General features: G+C 45.7%; 1 protein-coding gene across 6 annotated transcripts in view; it reads right to left on the reverse strand.

The window, feature by feature from the left end:
- The window catches only part of LOC139264555 (contactin-associated protein-like 2), a 2,534,539-nt gene that overhangs the window by 2,237,319 nt on the left and 277,242 nt on the right, over positions 1-19,978 (reverse strand). For 3 of the 6 annotated variants that reach the window (XM_070881199.1, XM_070881197.1, XM_070881195.1), the window contains one exon: positions 9,677-9,755. The exons of the other annotated variants lie outside the window; for them this stretch is intronic. The gene's annotated coding sequence lies outside the window, so the exon portion shown is untranslated. The remainder of the gene's footprint in view (positions 1-9,676; positions 9,756-19,978) is intronic. 6 annotated transcript variants of the gene reach the window in all.

Consider the following 19,978-nt stretch of genomic DNA (forward strand, 5'->3'; position numbering starts at 1 on the left):
AAACCACACGATTTCCCCATAGGAGACAATCCGATTGGATGGACAATTTGTTATATATGTAAACCTGTAATTACCTTAGTAACCACCAGAGGGCTTATCCCCTGGAGTCCCAAGGGATCCCACAATCCCTTGGGAGCACCTGTACTTAAGGAGTCCTCACAGGCTGGAGAGGCACTCTGGAGACCTGTAATAAAAGACTGTCACACTTTACTTTGAGCTCACAGTATCTGGTCAGATTCTTTGTTCATACATAACGACTGGCGATGAGATACAGATGATGAACCCAATGATGCAGAGAACAGTGGGCATCCTGGAGAAATTTCAGAGGGAGATGATTGGGAAACCTTCGTGGAGCAACTCGACCAATACTTCGTGGCCAATGAGCTGGAAGAAGAAGCGAACGCTGCAAAACGAAGGGCGATTTTCCTCACCATTTGCGGAGCACCAACATATGGCCTCATGAAAAATCTGCTTGCTCCAGCAAAACCCACAGAGAAATCGTACGATGATTTATGCACACTGGTCCGGAAGCATCTGAACCCGAAGGAAAGCATTCTGATGGCGAGGTACCAGTTCTGCATGTACAAAAGATCTGAAGGCCAGGAAGTGGCGAGCTATATCACCGAGCTAAGACACCTTGCAGGACATTGCAAATTTGAAGGACATTTGGAGCACATGCTCGAGGACTTCTTTGTACTTAGCATTGGCAATGAAGGGATACTTCGCAAACTTTTGACTGTAGAGACCTTGAGTAAAGCCACAGCGATAGCCCAGGCATTCATTGCCACCAGTGACAATACCAAGCAAATCTCTCAGCACACAAGTGCTGCTATAAATACTGTGAACAAAATAATGTTGTTTTCGAGTTGCAACGTACAGGGCAGTCCTCACATGCCTGCAGCTGCACATCCGCAGATGTCTCAGAGTCCACCATCAAGGGTGATGAATGCGAGGCCATTAACACCTTGCTGGTGCTGTGGGGGTGATCATCGTTTTCATTCTTGCCACTTCAAAGGATACGTTTGCAAGGGCTGTGGTACAATGGGATACCTCCAACATATGTGCAGGCGAGCTGCAAACCCTGCTAATCCTGCAAATCACCATATTGCAGAGGAGGACAGATCCACGGTGCATCACGATGAACCAGAGCCTCAGACCGAGGAGGCAGAGTTATATGAGGTGCATACATTTATCACAAAGTGTCCCTCGATAATGCTGAAGGTTGAATTAAATGGACCCCCGGTGTCAATGGAGCTGGACACGGGCGCAAGCCAGTCCATTATGAGCAAAAAGACTTTCGATAAATTGTGGTGCAGCAAGGCCTCAAGGCCAGTCCTGACTCCCATTCGCACTAAACTGAGAACTTACACAAAGGAACTGATTCCCGTAATCGCAGTGCTACTGTAAAGAGCTCCTATGATGGAGCGGTGCACAAGTTACCACTCTGGGTGGTACCGGGCGATGGTCCCACGCTGCTCGAAAGGAGCTGGCTGGGAAAGATACGCTGGAACTGGGACGACGTCCGAGCGCTCTCGTCCATCAACAACACTTCGTGTGCCCAAGTCTTAAACAAGTTCCCCTCACTGTTCGAACCGGACATCGGAAAGTTCCAAGGAGCAAAAGTGTAGATCCACCTAATACCTGGGGCCCGACCCATCCATCACAAGACAAGAGCAGTAACGTACATGATGAGAGAGAGGGTGGAGATCGAGCTGGACCGGCTGCAGCGAGAGGGCATCATTTCACCAATCGAATTCAATGACTGGGCCAGTCCGATTGTTCAAGTTCTCAAGAGAGACGGCACTGTCAGAATCTGTGGTGATTACAAAGTAACTATCAAACGTTTCTCCCTGCAGGATCAATACCCACGACCAAAGGCAGATGCTGGCGGGAGGAAAGACGTTCACGAATCTGGACTTGACCTTGGCCTACATGACGCAGGAGCTGGAGGAATCATCGAAGGGCCTCACTTGCATCAACACACACAAAGGTCTCTTCATTTACAACAGATGCCCCTTTGAGATTCGATCAGCCACGGCGATATTCCAGAGAAACATAGAAAGCTTACTGAAGTCGGTCCCGCGCACCGTGGTCTTCCAGGACGACATCTTGGTTACAGGTCGGGACACAGTCGAGCATCTGCAGAACCTGGAGGAGGTTTTTAGTCGGCTGAGCCGCATGGGGCTCAGGTTAAAATGCTCAAAGTGCGTTTTCCTGGCACCTGAAGTGGAGTTCCTGGGGAGAAGAATCGCGGCGGACGGCATCAGGCTCACCGATTCGAATACGGAGGCAATCGAGAACGCACCAAGGCCACAGAACGTGACGGAGCTGCGGTCGTTTCTAGGACTCCTGAACTATTTTGGTCATTTCTTACCGGGTCTCAGCACACTGTTAGGACCACTGCACGCCTTACTACGTAAAGGGGATGAATGGGTTTGGGATAAAAGCCAAGAAAATGCCTTTGGAAAAGCTAGAAAACTGTTATGCTCAAACAAATTGCTTGTATTGTATGATCCATGGAAGCGTTTGGTATTAGCATGTGATGCGTCATCATATGGTGTCGGGTGTGTATTGCAATAAGCTAATGAATCTGGGAAATTGCAACCGGTTGCTTATGCATCCAGAAGTCTGTGGCTGCAACCGAGACTCCAGGATGGTATGTTGCCTCCCTGGTGCAAGGGTCAAGGATGTCTCGGAGTGGGTGCAGGACATTCTGAAAAGGGAGGGTGAACAGCCAGTTGTCGTGGTGCACATTGGTACCAACGATATAGGTTAAAAAAAGGGATGAGGTCCTACGAGACGAATTTAAGGAGCTCGGAGCTAAATTAAACCATGGGACCTCAAAAGTAATATTCTCAGGATTGCTACCAGTGCCACGTGCTAGTCAGAGTAGGAATCGCAGGATAGCTCAGATGAATACGTGGCTTGAGCAGTGGTGCAGCAGGGAGGGATTCAAATTCCTGGGGCATTGGAACCGGTTCTGGGGGAGGTGGGACCAGTACAAACCGGACGGTCTGCACCTGGGCAGGACCGGAACCAATGTCCAAGTGGAAGTGTTTGCTAGTGCAGTTGGGGAGGAGTTAAACTAATTTGGCAGGGGGATGGGAACCAATGCAGGGAGACAGAGGGAAACAAAATGGAGACAGAAGCAAAAGACAGAAAGGAGATGAGTAAAAGTGGAGGGCAGAGTAACCCAAGGCAAAAAACAAAAAGGGCCACTGTACAGCAAAATTCCAAAAGGTCAAAGTGTAATAAAAAGGCAAGCATGAAAGCTCGGTGCCTCAATGCAAGGAGTATTCGGAACCCAGGAGAGGGCTCTGAGCTAGTTAGAGTGGGTGAGAGCTCAGATGAACAGGACCCCAAGAAAGAATGCAAAAGGCAGTAGGCAACAGAGCAGAGTAGCACTGGGGTAAGTGTAAGCCACAAGGTGATAGGAAGGGACAATATGTATGAATATAAAGGGGCTGCAGGAGGGGTCAAAACTAAAAATCATGGTTTAAAAACTAGTATTAAAACACTCTACCTCAACGCACGCAGCATTTGAAATAAAGTAAATGAGTTGACGGCACAAATCATTACAAATGGGTATTATTTGGTGGCCATTACAGAAACATGGTTGCAGGGTGGCCAAGACTGGTAATTAAACATACAGGGGTATTTGACAATTCAGAAAAATAGACAAGAAGGGAAAGGAGGTGGGGTAGCTCTGTTACTAAAGGATGATATCAGGGCAGTTGTGAGAGACAATATTGGCTCTAATGAACAAAATGTTGAATCATTGTGGGTGGAGATTGGAGATAGTAAGGGGAATAAGTCAATGGTGGGCGTGGTTTATAGGCCCCCAAATAATAACTTCACGGTGGGGCGGGCAATAATCAAGGGAATAATGGAGGCATGTGAAAAAGGAACGGCAGTAATCATGGGGGATTTTAACCTACATATCGATTGGTCAAATCAAATCGCACGGGGTAGCCTTGAGGAGGAATTCATAGAATGCATATGGGATTGTTTCTTAGAACAGTATGTTACAGAACCTACAAGGGAGCAAGCGATGTTAGATCTGGTTCTGTGTAATGAGACAGGAATAATAAACGATCTCCTAGTAAAAGATCCTCTCGGAATGAGTGATCACAGTATAGTTGAATTTGTAATACAGATTGAGGGTGAGGAAGTAGTGTCTCAAACGAGTGTACAATGCTTAAACAAAGGGGACTACATTGGGATGAGGGCAGAGTTGGCGAAAGTAGACTGGAAACACAGACTAAACGGTGGCACAATTGAGGAACAGTGGGGGACTTTTAAGGAGCTCTTTCATGGTGCTCAACAAAAATATATTCCAGTGAGAAAGGGCGGTAAGAGAAGGGATAACCAGCCGTGGATAACCAAGGAAATAAAGGAGAGTATCAAATTAAAAAACAATGCGTATAAAGTGGCCAAGGTTAGTGGGAAACGAGAAGATTGGGAAAATTTTAAATGACAGCAAAGAATGACTAAGAAAGCAATAAAGAAAGGAAAGATAGATTACAAAAGTAAACTTGCGCAAAACATAAAAACAGATCGTATAAAACGGAAAAGAGTGACTAAAGTAAATGTTGGTCCCACAGAAGATGAGAAGGGGGATTTAATAATGGGAAATGTGGAAATGGCTGAGACCTTAAACAATTATTTTGCTTCGGTCTTCACAGTGGAAGATACAAAAACCATGCCAAAAATTGCTGGTCATGGGAATGTGGGAAGGGAGGACTTTGAGATAATCACTATCACTCGGGGGGTAGTGCTGGACAGGATAATGGGACTCAAGGTAGACAAGTCCCCTGGTCCTGATGAAATGCATCCCAGGGTATTAAAAGAAATGGCGGAAGTTATAGCAGATGCATTCGTTATAATCTACCAAAATTACCTTGGGAAAAAAAACTGTAAAAGGGAATATTATTTGAATGGGGAGAAATTACAACATGCTGCAGTGCAGAGGGACCTGGAGGTCCTTGTGCATGAATCCCAAAAAGTTAGTTTGCAGGTGCAGCAGGTAATCAGGAAGGCAAATGGAATGTTGGCCTTAATTGCGAGAGGGTTGGAGTACAAAAGCAGGGAGGTCCTGCTGTAACTGTATAGGGTATTGGTGAGGCCGCACCTGGAGTACTGCGTGCAGTTTTGGTCACCTTACTTATGGAAGGATATACTAGCTTTGGAAGGGGTACAGAGACGATTCACTCGGCTGATTCCGGAGGTGAGGGGGTTACCTTATGATGATAGATTGAGTGACTGGGTCTTTACTCGTTGGAGTTCAGAAGGATGAGGGGTGATCTTATAGAAGCATTTAAAATAATGAAGGGGATAGACAGGATAGAAGCAGAGAGGTTGTTTCCACTGGTTGGGGAGACTAGAACTAGGGGGCACAGCCTCAAAATACAGGGGAGCCAATTTAAAACCGAGTTGAGAAGGAATTTCTTCTCCCAGAGGGTTGTGAATCTGTGGAATTCTCTGCCCAAGGAAGCAGTTGAGGCTAGGTCATTGAATATATTCAAATCACAAATAGATAGATTTTTAACCAATAAGGGAATTAAGGGTTACGGGGAGCGGGCGGGTAAGTGGAACTGAGTCCACGGCAGATCAGCCATGATCTTGTTGAATAGCGGAGCAGGCTCGAGGGGCTAGATGGCCTACTCCTGTTCCTAATTCTTATGTTCTTATGTTCTTATGATCTAGGGATTCAGCAGACAGCAGTTTGCGAAGAATGACCTCGTGGCCGATTCCAAGCACGAAAAATTCCTACAACATTTCCCCCAAAGATCCGGAAATATCGCAGTGTCCCGCAAGGCATCTTAGGTCAGCGACAAAGCTTGCCACATTCTGGCCCTCGGTGCGATGGTGTGTGTAAAAGCTAGTGCTGTTGGGGAGGATTTAAACTAATATGGCAGAGGGATGGGAATCTATGCAGGGAGCCAGAGAGAAGTAAAATGGGGGCAGAAGCAAAAGGGAGAAAGGAGATAAGGAAAAGTGGAGAGCAGAGAAATCAAAGGCAAAAATCAAAAAGGGCCACATTACAACATAATTCTAAAAGGATAAAGAGTGTTAAAAAAACAAGCCTGAAGGCTCTGTGTCTCAATGCAAGGAGCATTCGTAATAAGGTGGATGAATTAACTGCGCAGATAGCTGTTAACGGATATGATGTAATTGGGATGATGGATACATGGCTCCAGGGTGACCAAGGCTGAGAACTTAACATCCAGGGGTATTCAAAATTCAGGAAGGATAGACAGAAAGGAAAAGGAGGTGGGGTAGCGTTGCTGGTTGAAGAGAGATTAACGCAATAGAAATGAAGGACATTAGCTTGGATGATGTGGAATCTGTATGGGTAGAGCTGGTGGGAGTTGTATACAGGCCACCAAACAGTAGTAGTGAGGTTGGTGATGGCATCAAACAGGAAATTAGGGATGAGTGCAATAAAGATACTGTAGTTATCATGGGTGACTTTAATCTACATATAGATTGGGCTAACCAAACTGGTAGCAATGCGGTGGAGGAGGATTTCCTGGAGTGTATAAGGGATGGTTTTTTAGACCAATATGTCGAGGAGCCAACTAGAGAGCTGGCCATCCTTGACTGGGTGTTGTGTAATGAGAGAGGATTAATTAGCAATCTTGTTGTGCGAGGCCCCTTGGTAGAATTCTTCATTAAGATGGAGAGTGACACAGTTAATTCAGAGACCAGGGCCCTGAACTTAAAGAAAGGTAACTTCGATGGTATGAGACATGAATTGGCTTGGATAGACTGGTGAATTATACTTAAAGGGTTGACAGTGGATAGGCAATGGCAGACATTTAAAGATCACATGGATGAACTTCAACAATTGTACATCCCTGTCTGGCGTAAAAATAAAATGGGGAAGCTGGCTCAACCGTGGCTGACAAGGGAAATTAGGGACAGTGTTAAATCCAAGGAAGAGGCATATAAATTGGCCAGAAAAAGCAGCAAACCTGAAGACTGGGAGAAATTTAGAATTCAGCAGAGAACAAAGGGTTTAATTTGGACAGGAAACTAGAGTATGAGAGTAAGCTTGCAGGGAACATAAAAACTGACTGCAAAAGCTTCTATAGATATGTGAAGAGAAAAAGATTAGAGAAGACAAATGTAGGTCCCTTGCAGTCAGAATCAGGTGAATTTATAATGGGGAACAAAGAAATGGCAGACCAATTGAACAAATCCTTTGGGTCTGTCTTCACGAAGGAAGACACAAATAACCTTCCGGAAATACTAGGGGGCCGAGGGTCTAGCGAGAAGGAGGAATTGAAGGAAATCTTTATTAGTCAGGAAATTGTGTTGGGGAAATTGGTGGGATTGAGGGCCGATAAGGCCGATAGGCTGCATCCCAGAGTACTTAAGGAGTTGGCCCTAGAAATAGTGGATGCATTGGTGGTCATTTTCCAACATTCCATAGACTCTGGATCAGTTCCTATGGATTGGAGGATAGCTAATGTAACCCCACTTTTTAAAAAATGAGGGAGAGAGAAAACAGGGAATTATAGACCGGTTAGCCTGACATCAGTAGTGGGGAAAAGGTTGGAATCAATTATTAATGATGTAATAGGAGCGCATTTGGAAAGGAGTGACAGGATCGGTCCAAGTCAGCATGGATTTATGAAAGGGAAATCATGCTTGACAAATGTTTTAGAATTTTGTGAGGATGTAACTAGTAGAGTGGATAAGGGAGAACTAGTGGATGTGGTGTATTTGGACTTTCAAAAGGCTTTTGACAAGGTCCCACACAAGAGATTAGTGTGCAAAATTAATGCACATGGTACTGGGGGTAATGTATTGATCTGGATAGAGAACTGGTTGACAGACAGGAAGCAAAGAGTAGGAATAAACAGATCCTTTTCAGAATGGCAGGCAGTGACTAGTGGGGTACCACAAGGTTCAGTGCTGGTACCCCAGCTATTTACAATATACATTAATGATTTAGATGAAGGAATTGAATGTAATATTTCCAGGTTTGCAGATGACACTAAGCTGGGTGGCGGTGTGAGCTGTGAGGAGGATGCTAAGAGGCTGCAGGGTGACTTGGACAGGTGAGGTGATTGGGCAAATGCATGGCAGATTCAATATAATATAGATAAATGTGAGGTTATCCACTTTGGTGGCAAAAACTGGAAGGCGGAATATAATCTGAATGGTGACAGATTAGGAAAGGGGGAGGTGCAACGAGACCTGGGTGTCATGGTACATCAGTCATTGAAAGATGGTACACAAGGTGGTGAAGAAGGCAAATGGCATATTGGCCTTCATAGCGAGAGAATTTGAGTATAGGAGCATGGAAATCTTCCTGCAGTTGTACAGGGCCTTGGTGAGGCCACACTTTGAATATTGTAGACATAGAAAACATAGAAAATAGGTGCAGGAGTAGGCCATTCTGCCCTTCTCGCTTGCAACGCCATTCAATGAGTTCATGGCTGAACATGCAACTTCAGTCCCCCATTCCTGCTTTCTCGCCATACCCCTTGATCCCTCTAGTAGTAAGGACTTCATCTAATTCCTTGTGTACAGTTTTGGTCTCTGAATGTGAGGAAGGACATTTTTGCTATTGAGGGAGTGCAGCGAAGGTTCAGCAGACTGATTCCCAGTATGGCAGGAATGACATATGAAGAAAGGCTGGATCGACTAGGCTTAAATTGACTGGAATTTAGAAGAATTAGAGGGGATCTCATAGAAACATATAAAATTCTGACAGGATTGGACAGGTTAGATGCAGGAAGAATGTTCCCGACATTGTGGAAGTCCAGAACCAGGGGTCACAGTCTCAGGATAAGGGGTAAGCCATTTAGTACCGAGATGAAGAGAAACTTCTTCACTCAGAGAATTGTGAACCTGTGGAATTCTCTACCACAAAAAGTTGTTGAGTTCAGTTAGTTGATATATTCAAAAGGGAGTTAGATGTGGCCTTTACGGCTAAAGGGATCAAGGAGTATGGAGAGAAAGCAGGAATGGAGTACTAAAGTTGCATGTTCAGCCATGATCATATTGACCGGTGGTGCAGGCTCGAAGGGCCGAATGGCCTACTCCTGCACCTGTTTTCTATGTTTCTATGTTTCTATGATACCTGGCCATTAGGATGCTCCCCTTCGGCTTGAGGTGTTCCTGAACCAGTGTGTAAGTCTTGTCCGTTGGTTTGACCGGTGCTGGCAGATTTTTGAGGAGGCCATATATCGAAGACCGACATACGGTGTGGAGAATAGCCCTGCGCTTGACCGCCGTCTCAGCCTCGTCCAGCTCGTTGGCCACGAAGTACTGGTCGAGACACTCAGCGAAGGCTTCCCAATCATCACCCTCAACAAATCTCTCAAGAATACCAACGGCAACCATTACTGCGTGAAAGTTCGTGATCTGTAACTCGTTGCCAATTATTATGTTCAGAATAACTCCACAAGACTGTGTTGTAGGCTCAAACCATTGTGACCTTGGTCTCTTTAATGTAACTCTCAAGTGAGGAAGCAGCATGATGGATTGCTTTTTATACCTGCTTGCTCAGGGTGCACAGGTGACCCTTAGGTCTCCCAGAGATGTGCCCCCGGTTACAAGTCTTACCATTGGTGAGTTTTGCATACATAGTAGTTCTCATTCACGATTGCTTATTTGAAGGTTCGGATTTGGTGCTGTATAACTCCCTATTATGACTTACACATAAATAATGGCCACTTGGGAGATGTATTGGAAGATGTCCAGTGCCTCTGAAACCATTCCCCAGCAGAAGTCAGTGCCTTCAGAAAAGGAGGGGAGAGGAGAAAATCAATGAGAAAAAAAAGTCACTGAATGTGAATCAATGGGAATTTCCTTTACATTTAGCCTTGAACTTGTTCAGTACATAACTATGCCCAGATTTTGCAGTAGAAATAATTCTCATCAGTGCTCACATCACATGACATTATGGAGTAAATCAGGCAGCAACTTCCAGCATCTGCATGGGTGCAGTTATACGCAGAAATTAGGAAGGTGCTGTCTGAGTTGCCCTGCTCCTCCACATACTTCACTTGAGCAGTATCTTGCCGAGCGACTTGATATTCAAATGCATGGAAGGGCATGAATTTAAGGTACAGGTACTTGCATGATATATACACACTAAACACACCAGAAAAATCGAGGGCTTGTAAATGCATTTTTAACTTCGTAATAAGTCTTAATTACTGCCAAACAACCTCTCTGGCACTAAAAATTTACCTTTAAATTTGTCTTATTCCTTCAGAATTTAATTATTGTTGGAGTTTTAAAAAAAAAAAATATTTTTTACTATTTCTCTCTGACTCTTTTATCCCGTAATTCCATCTTTATTTCTCTCTCTATTTTGCTTTCTGTACATGATTTGGCATTAAATTAAATATTCTAACTTCAACTTCCTGGTTCGTTCTGATTGGTTAGGGAGATACACATTTGTTTACCCTGCTCACACAGGTAGCAGATCCCCTGTAGAGGGCGCTGTGCTGTTTGCATCCCAGAAGAACATGAGGGGTGATTTTAACTTCCTCTGCCTGGCAGAAACAGGGCAGAAGCCAACTTAAAATCCAGGTGGTAGATTTACTGTCCCGTTCCAACTCCATCGCCGCTTTTTCTGGGCATTTTCAATGAGCATTCCAGATGTCCACCTTAATCAGGCAGGCGACTCATGATCCATGCAGATCAGGGTCTCATGATGTGCATAAGAGCCTGAAGCAATTGTAACAGCCTGTGGGGCAGATGTGGACGTTCCACTCAATAAAACCCGATTGGCTAGAGGAACACGACACGGGCTCTGCTCCCTTCTTCTGTGATCACACATCCCTTCCAACCAACTTTGCTGCCAGCCATGGTGGTCTCTGGGCTGCCCAATACTGTGTCAGCCCGGAGCCAGTAAACTGCAGCAGGACACTGATTTGAGGTGGGCAGCTCACCAAGTGTGTGTGTATAAATGAGGCCCAACCCTCAAAATGCACTAGGGTCTCCCATCGCAGGGATCAGGTAGCCGGCTGACTGATCCCCCCTACAAAATCCACTGAGTGCTGAAAATGAGCATTATAGATTTTGTGTTGGAAAACAACTGATATGAGTAAATAAAGAAACAAAAATGACTTTCATTTATATAGGGCCTTTCATGAGCGACCTCAGGACGTCCCAATGCCCTTTAAAGCCAATGAAGTACTTTTGAAGTGTAATCACTGTTGTAATGTAGGAAACACAACAGCCAATTTGCGCACAGCAAGATCCCATAAACAGCAATGTCATAACGACCAGATAATATGATTTTAGGTTTGGGTTGAGGGATAAATATTGGCCAGGACACCTGGGAGAACCCCCTTGTTCTTCTTTAAAATAAAAAGTAAAAGTATGCCAGTGAACATTTAAAATTGTTAAATTTAAAATGTTTAAAATTGGCCTGGTGTTTCTACTCGATTACACTGGTTTTTTTTGCCCAATTCCACCAAAATCGGTGTAACCAGCGCAAAAGATCACAGAGCTTCAAACGCAAATTGGGCTCAGCGCAACTCAAGTTTGCGTGATCTTTTGCGATCGTTTTAAAAACATCATGCTGGAAGCAGACTCCCCCACACAACTGGGCAAAGCTCCAGGGTGAATGAATCACCATTGAGGGTTTCCACTAACTGCACTCGTTGGCAGGCCTGCGAAGAGGCTCCAAAAATTAAGCTGGATCTTTTGCACACAAGGACACTAATAGGAATGTTTTGAAAGGTTTTGAATGAATGAATTTTTAATTTACTAAGGAACTGAATCTAAATGGAAAATAATTTTGTATATTTTTTAAATATCATTTTAAATGTCTTAAAATTGGGCTACTCACCGGTAGTGGATTGACATTATGATTTAAAATGCTTAATTTTTGTGATAAGCACATTTTCTGCTGTATGAATCAAACTTTACCAAGTTCCACTCTTAAATATATCAAGGAATATTTTTTAAAGCGCAATTTTAATTACATTTCAAAATGCTGCCCAATTGCGCTGGCTCATGGCATATTTTGCATTCAGTGATATGCAAATGAGTTTGAGCGGAAACTTGGTGGAAAAAACACTTTACAAAATGGGCACAATTCTGGGAGCAATTTGCACTGGAATTTCCGATTTCACCCAAAGCGTAAACTCTACCCCAAGAACTTTGGAGGAAAGGACTGATTGAAAGGATCCTCCAAAGGTCATTACTCTCCCAAATTTTATTTTTGAAATGATTAAAAACACTGTGTTAAATAGTATTCTCTCATATCAACTGTTAATGGTCAGATTTGTAGATGATACCAAATGGAGCAGTTCGAGGAGGTTGATAGAAATTATAGAATGAGCTGGACAGAATGTGTATGTGGGCAGAAAAATAATGACATTCAATACAAAAATGTGTAAAGACCTGAATGCAGGAAAGAAAATGGGCCACACCAATGGAGGGAAATTCGGGAGCGCCCCATTTGGGAACGGTACCCCTCATGGGGCGTAACTTCCTGCGCCCGGCACAGAAAAGTCCCGCCCCATGACCTAAATTGGGGTCACCGCCCCTGAGAGGAAGTGGAGCGCAATGTGCGCTTCCTCTCGGGGGCGGGCTCGAGGCCACTACCTGGGTGAACGTCGGAGTGATACGCCTGAGCGCATAGCACTGACCCGTTCCAAGGACCCTCCCCTTCCATGAAGTGTGAAGTGTGTGAAGCTGGTGAAGTGTGGCCCAGTTTGCGACCCGTGACGCTGGCGCTGACATCACCCATGGCAACCTCACGTGGCACTGCCAAATTTCTGCAAATGGGCCGCCGCGGGATGAAAAGGGCAACATCGACGGAGGCGCAGAGACCCGGGGCGTGATTAGCAGGGGCGCGGCGCTACCTATTTCGCGCCTCCGCTAACTCCCACACAATTTCGCAATAGCTGGTAGTGCCCGCCCCCCGGACGAAAACACTTTTGCGACCCAGAGGCGCTAATGGGAAGCGCACAGCAGAGGAATTCGATACTCCATGAATGATACTTAAATAACTAAGGACGAAGCTTGAAAAAGACTTAGAAGTCTTTGACATTCAATATATCTGACTAATGTCGAACCGTAATCAACAAAGTCAATACCCAAAACAGCAGAATATAAGTCAGAGCAAACCTTGAAGGCTGTGCCCACTTCTGGTCACCAAGATGTTCATGCGCTGCAGCCAGTGTAGAGAAGCAGCCTCAAAGCGGATCATCATCATCATCATCATCATCGGCAGTCCCTCGGAATCGAGGAAGACTTGCTTCCACTCTTAGCATGAGTTCTTAGGTGGCTGTACAGTCCAATACGAGAACCACAGTCTCTGTCACAGGTGGGACAGAGAGTGGTTGAGAGAAAGGGCGGGCAGGGAACCTGGTTTGCCGCAGGCTCCTTCCGCTGCCTGCGCTTGATTTCTGCATGCTCTCGGTGGCGATACTCAAGGAGCTCAGCGCCCTCCCGAATGCACTTCCTTCACTTAGGGCGGTCTATGGCCAGGGACTCCCAGATGTCAGTGGGGATGTCGCACTTTATCAGGGAGACTTTGAGGGTGTCCTTTTAACGTTTCCTCTGCCCACCTTTGGCTCGTTTGCCTTGGACGAGTTCCGAGTAGAGCGCTTGCTTTGCAAGTCTCGTGTCTGGCATGCGAACTATGTGGCCTGCCCAGCGGAGCTGATCAAGCGTGGTCAGTGCTTCAATGCTGGGGATGTTGGCCTGGACGAGGACGCTAATTTTTGGTGCATCTGTCCTCCCAGGGGATATGCAGGATCTTGTGGAGACATCGCTGGTGGTATTTCTCCAGCGACTTGAGGTGTTTACTGTACATGATCCATGTCTCTGAGCCATACAGGAGGGGGTGGGTATTACTACAGCCTGTAGACCATGAGTTTGGTGGCAATTTTGAGGGCCTGGTCTTCAAACACTCTTTTCCTCAGGCGGCTGAAGGCTTCACTGGCGCACTGGAGGCGGTGTTGGATCTCGTCGTCAATGTCTGCTCTTGTTGATAGGAGGCTTCTCAAGGCTGAACACTGGTGAGGAAGAAGGACTGGAGAAACTTGAATTTTTTAACCTGAAAAGAAGGTGCCTAAGAGATGCTCTTATAGATGTTTATCATCAATGGAACGAAAAAGTAAATCTGCAACATTATTTTATATTAAATTATCAGAGCAAGACAAGAGACAACAGGGCCAAAATTCAGGCATGCCAGAAAGCTGGCACACACACAATTTTTAATTTTTTTTTTATCTCTGGGTGCGTTGAGGCCATCCGAGCGATTTTCTCAACTTTTAACTTTCTTTCACGTTGGACCGGAAGTGGGGGGCGTAAGTCCTGGTGACGGGCGGAAGTTGAGATGAGACCGAGTCTCTGCCTCTGTCACTCAGCGGCGGAGCGGAGATGACGTCATGACACGTGTGAGTCACTATGCTCTCTCCTTCACTTTACAGGGGAGAGCATTTGGCATTCAAAAATATCGGTTCACTGGGCCACCAGGGAGTGTTTTGACCAGGTCAGCGGCCTGGCATCCAAGAGGGGGTGCCAGGCTGCCTGTTGGCGGCCAGGCCGAACCTGGGGGCAATAATTGGCCAGCTGATCGGGAAGTCGGCCGACAAAAATAAAAACATGGCGGCTGCGGCAGTGGGTCCTCCCCTTGAAGGGCCGCACACAGACACAACAAGGTGCGCCGACAGAAAAAGCTGTCGATGGCACCGTGCAGCGACTCGTAGATTTTTTAAAGTAAATTTGGTGCAGATTTCAATAGAGGTGCGGGGTAGCGGTGGTGCACGCTTTGAAAACGTGCTTGCAGCGGTTGGCAGCAGCGGGGCAGAAGTGGGGTCAGGCCAATAAATCCCCAAGCTGAATTTGGGTCGGGGCGGTCAATGGACTGCAACGTGGCAGCCACCCGATTTCGCCACATGGCTGCCGCAAAATGGCAGTAACGGGCCTTATACAGATCCTGAATTTCAGCCCCAACAGGTTCAAGCTGGTAAAAGAAAATGGTTCCTCACATAAAGTGTGATCAATGTATGGAGTAACCTCCAGATAGAGCAATGGAGGCAAAAAACATTCGCTGTTGACTGGCTAATGAGATGCCTTCCATGTCCAATGGGCACAGCATGGAATTTGTGTTTTCATTTCGCCTAATTTTAGTGTTTTGATTTGAATCCTGCAATTCCAACTGGCCTAATTAAAATAGGGCCCTTTCATCTTGTACACATGTAAAAAAAGAAGAAATCTTCCTCAGACATGTTCTAAGGCCTGCCTGTTTGCCTATACACAATAATTGACTGACTGCCTTGATGTTTCTAGTTGACATGTCAACTGAGGTAGGATGTAATGTTGAATAATAACAGCTTTTTTCCCAATAATCTATGAGGAGCTATGAAACTTCCCAGGTTCTGAGCACAGTGGGATCCAAGTCTAAGTGATAGAACACACCAGGCAAAAAATGTTTGCAACCACCTTGCACAAAACAAGAATGGCTGCAGTAAAACTAATTCAACAGAATAAATAAATCAGAGTCACTGAAGATTTGCTTTTCGAATAAACATTTGGTTTGTGTGATCAATGTTTCATGGAATAATCAGTGTAAACATTTGTATCTTGTATAAACCCATATTTAGTTTGATTGTCTCGCTATGTAAATTTGGCTAGTCTGATCAGATATTGGGTAGCTTACACAAATACACATACATTTTTAAAGTGAAAACTTCAATGCACATGTCTTGTGTGAATAGTGGCTCTTCGTGAGTAGATAAGAACACAGTGCATGACATTCCCCTGGTGGCTTAGTGATGTGGAACTAAATATTTCAGTCCATGAGGGTCAAGCTTGGATCTGTTCTGAAATATTTGAAATCAGCCAAGGTAGTTTGGGTGTTACAGATGACCTTGGAGAGGAGAAAAATCAACGAGAGTATACACTCAAGATTGCTATCCAGTAACTGCTACTAAAAAGGGTATTTCATGGAAATTAAGAAAGAACATGAGCAGGTTTCATTGTGATGCACTCCAAAGTTCAGTAACAGTAACATGCCAACACTAATAGTCTCGGCTCACACATGAAGAACGACCAATTGGATGACTTACTGGAGAGCTGTTTGTACCAATGCAACTGGGGCCAACGGAAAGTATAAGCATATTTTGTGGATACAAGGAGAGAAAAATGGGGGGAAAAAAGAAAGTGGAGACTAGAAAAGGTCACTCATCCCACTGAGCCCACTCCTTCCACAGTGCACTTTGTCCTATCCTGGATAAAGCCCTAATTCTTGATTGATAATACTATGATATCGATCTAATGTTCTAATTTACATTATTTGACCCAAACTACTTGACTTCAAATTATTGGAAATATCAAAATATTCCAGCTCCTTAAATGTACATGAAGTAGCATTATAACAGCAATAAATCATGTTTTAGGGCTTCCTTAGTTTGTGGAACCACTTTTATTATTGTTCGTTCTGGGATGTGGGCATTGCTGGCAAGGCCAGTATTTATTGCCCATCCCTAATTGCACTTCAGTAGGTGGTAGTGAGCCACCTTCTTGAACCGCTGCAGTCCTTGTGGTGAAGGTACTCCCACAGCGCTGTTCGGGAGGGAGTTCCAAGATTTTGACTCAGTGGTGATGAAGGAACGGTGATATATTTTCAAGTCAGCATGTTGTGTAACTTGGAGGGGAACTTGCAGGTGATGGTGTTTTCATATGCCTGCTGCCCTTGTCCTTCTAGGTGGCAGAGGTCACTGGTTTGGGAGGTGCTGCCGAAGCAGCCTTGGCAAATTGCTGCAGTGCATCTTATAGATGGTACATGCTGCAACCATAGTGCACCAGTAGTGGAAGGAGTGAATGTTTAAGGTGGTGGATAGGGTGCTGATCAAGCAGGCTGCTTTGTCCTGGATGGTATAGAGCTTCTTGAGTGTTGTTGGAGCTGCACTCATCCAGGCAAGTGGAGAGTATTCCATCACACTCTTGCCTTGTAGGTGGCAGCAAGGCTTTGGGTACTGGGATCAAAATGGTAATTCTAAATAGGAGCATATAAAGCAGTTTTTACTATTGTAACAAGCCAAAGCAGGCCCAGAACCCAGTGGTCAATTAGACGCTAAGGCTGCGATTCTTCATTCCGGGTCGGAACCGAGGTGGGTGACTTCGAGTGTAATTTGATACCTCGCTACTGGTTGCAACCCGCTCTGTCCAAGTGATTTTACGTGTCTGGGCTTGTTAAGCCCACCCTGTGAGGGTCTGATGACATCATTTGATGACACGTCATCAGCCGGTTTCCTTAAAGGGACCATGTCCACATTCATTTTGACAGGTGTTCTGTCGGTGTTCTGCAGCATGGAGGTGTTGAAAACACTGACAAGCACTGCACAAAGGTGTGTGGCTGCACGCAGGCTCTCCCATAACTCCCTCCAGATGCTTATGGAGTTAGTCACAACACGCAGGGAGGTGATTTTCCCTTTCGATGGGCAGAAGAGACCTCCCCAGAACACCAACGCAGCCTGGTTGCACATTGCACAGGAGGGCACAAGCAGGGATGTTGTCAGGAGGACCAGGCTTCAGTTTCGCAAACCTTTCAACGATCTCAGTAGATCACTAAACGTTACTGCAAAGCCACACTTAACCTCATCCTGCTGTGCCACTCATCACATCCCCATCACTCTGCCTTCCCTACCCTACCCCTGCACATCCTTACTCACACCAACTTCCCTTACACCTCCACCCATCCCTCTCTCTCTATCTACATTATCACATCCTCATCTCACTAGCCACCCCTTACATTCACCCTCACCTTTGTCCAATCATACCAACTAACAACACACAAGGGTAACCACTTGGGTGTTATCGCCAACGTTCATGTAAAGTTTCTGCTAATGTGTTGACAAACATTGAAATCTATATTTTCAACACTGCGTTAGTGAGTTGCAGTGAATGGTGTGACATAAAGGTACCCCCCCCCCCCCCCGCCCCTCCCAATGGTGATGAGTATGAAAGGAATGGCTTGGGCATTGTAGGGATGGTTTATGGTGTTGATGAGGGGTGGTGCCAACCTGGCGCATCATGTGGTAGCCAGGGTGTACAGCATCAATTCAGTAAATCTGGCCTTGGTGAGGCCATCCCTGGCGTCCCGGGCAGCAATGTGGTCAGGTGCTGATGCCCTGTGTCCTGTGCAGCATCAGGTGATTGCGGAGAAGGTTGGTGTTGTTGTTGGTGATGCTGGTCTGCCTAGTAATGTTGGTGTTGGTGTTGATCGCGGTGGGATTCTGAGGGTTAAGGTGAGATTTCAAAGGCGTTGATGCTACTGGAATAGATGGCAGCTGAAGTTGCGATGACAGAAGCGATCTGTCAATGTTGAGATAGGCGGTGACACGGGATAGAGAGTTCGCTGCAAACACTTCAAACCTCCATTAAGCTGAAAAGTGTATTCCAAAAGGACGTGCTTATTTGTACTGCAAAAATTACCGCCATGCTCCACCTTTGTCTATGATTGGTCCACTTGGAGGATAAGCAGCACCCTGAAGTTTCACAAGAATGTGTAACTGGAACCGCCCGTCCCAAGGTCTCACTGACTTTGCAAATTGTAACTCGATCCATTTGACCTCCTGAGGCGACAGAGGACAGAGCTCCTGAGAAGACAGCAAGGGCCAGACAAAATGCCTTACTCCAGTCCAAGTGCATCCCTCCCCCAGCCAAAGTGCCTTAGCCCAGTCCATGCATCCCTCCCCCAGCCGAAGTGTCTTACCCCAGCACAAGTGCAGCCTTCCTCCCTCCTACCCCACCATAGATGGGGCAGGCATGGTATACAGATTGTGATCAGGTTTATTGTGTATGAAGTGAATAGTGACAATGTCATGACTTCTGGATTTCATCCACTCCAATGATGTCCCTTGTAGGGGGTTGAAAGAACATGATCCGTCTTCCGTGAGTTCCCTCTCTCCCCTCCGATTCCTCCCCCCCACCCTCTGTGTCTCTCCCTCCCACTCTGGGAGGGGCTGACCGTGACATGGGGGGGAGGGGGCTTGACAGACGCATGTGCAAAAAAAGTGCAGTACAAATAGTTACATCGATTCCAAAACCTGAAGGCTCCAGCTTCTTTCATTAGAAATTGAACAGCTGTGAAACAGTAGCTTTTAAACCACTTCTGCAGACATCAACTAGCCAAACCAATCCAGAGTTGTTGAGAACTTGACACACTTACTTGACATGACTCCCAGGGATGAGAAAATCGTAAAAAAACTTGGAAAAATCATTAGGACCTGGTAAAATGCTGTTTAAATAATTATAAGCAGCTTCTTAACAGTTATTTATGTAAACCTGTAAATACCATGTTTAACCACCAGAGGGCTCATCCCCTGGAGCTCCAAGGGATCCCACAATCTCTTGGGAGCACCTGTACATAAGGAGGCATCACAGGCTGGAGAGGAACTCTGAGACCTGTAATAAAGGACTACGGTCACACCTTTCTTTGAGCTTACAGTATCTGGTCTGACTCTCTATTCAAGACATAACAACTGATGACGAGATACAGATGACGAACCCCACCGTAACAATGCAGAGAACAGTGGGCATCCTGGAGAAATTTTTAGATGATTGGGAAACCTTCGTGGAGCGACTCAACCAATATTTTGTGGCCAATGAGCTGGAAGGAGAAGCGAACACTGCTAAACGAAGGGCGATCCTCCTCACTGTTTGCGGGGCACCAATGTATGGCCTCATGAAAAATCTGTTCGCTCCAGCAAAACCCACAGACAAGTCATACGATTATTTGTGCACACTGGTCCGGGAGCATCTTAACCCGAAGGCCCGAAGGAAAGCGTTCTGATGGCGAGGTATCGGTTCTACATGTACAAGAGGTCTGAAGGTCAGGAAGTGGCGAGCTACGTCACCGAGCTAAGGCGCCTTGCAGGACATTGCGAATTTGAAGGACACTTGGAGCACATGCTCAGGGACTTCTTTGTACTTGGGCATTGGCCATGAAGTAATACTTCGCAAACTTTTGACTGCAGAGACC

This window comes from Pristiophorus japonicus, chromosome 5 (assembly GCF_044704955.1).
Source record: "Pristiophorus japonicus isolate sPriJap1 chromosome 5, sPriJap1.hap1, whole genome shotgun sequence".
NCBI lineage: Eukaryota > Metazoa > Chordata > Chondrichthyes > Pristiophoridae > Pristiophorus > Pristiophorus japonicus.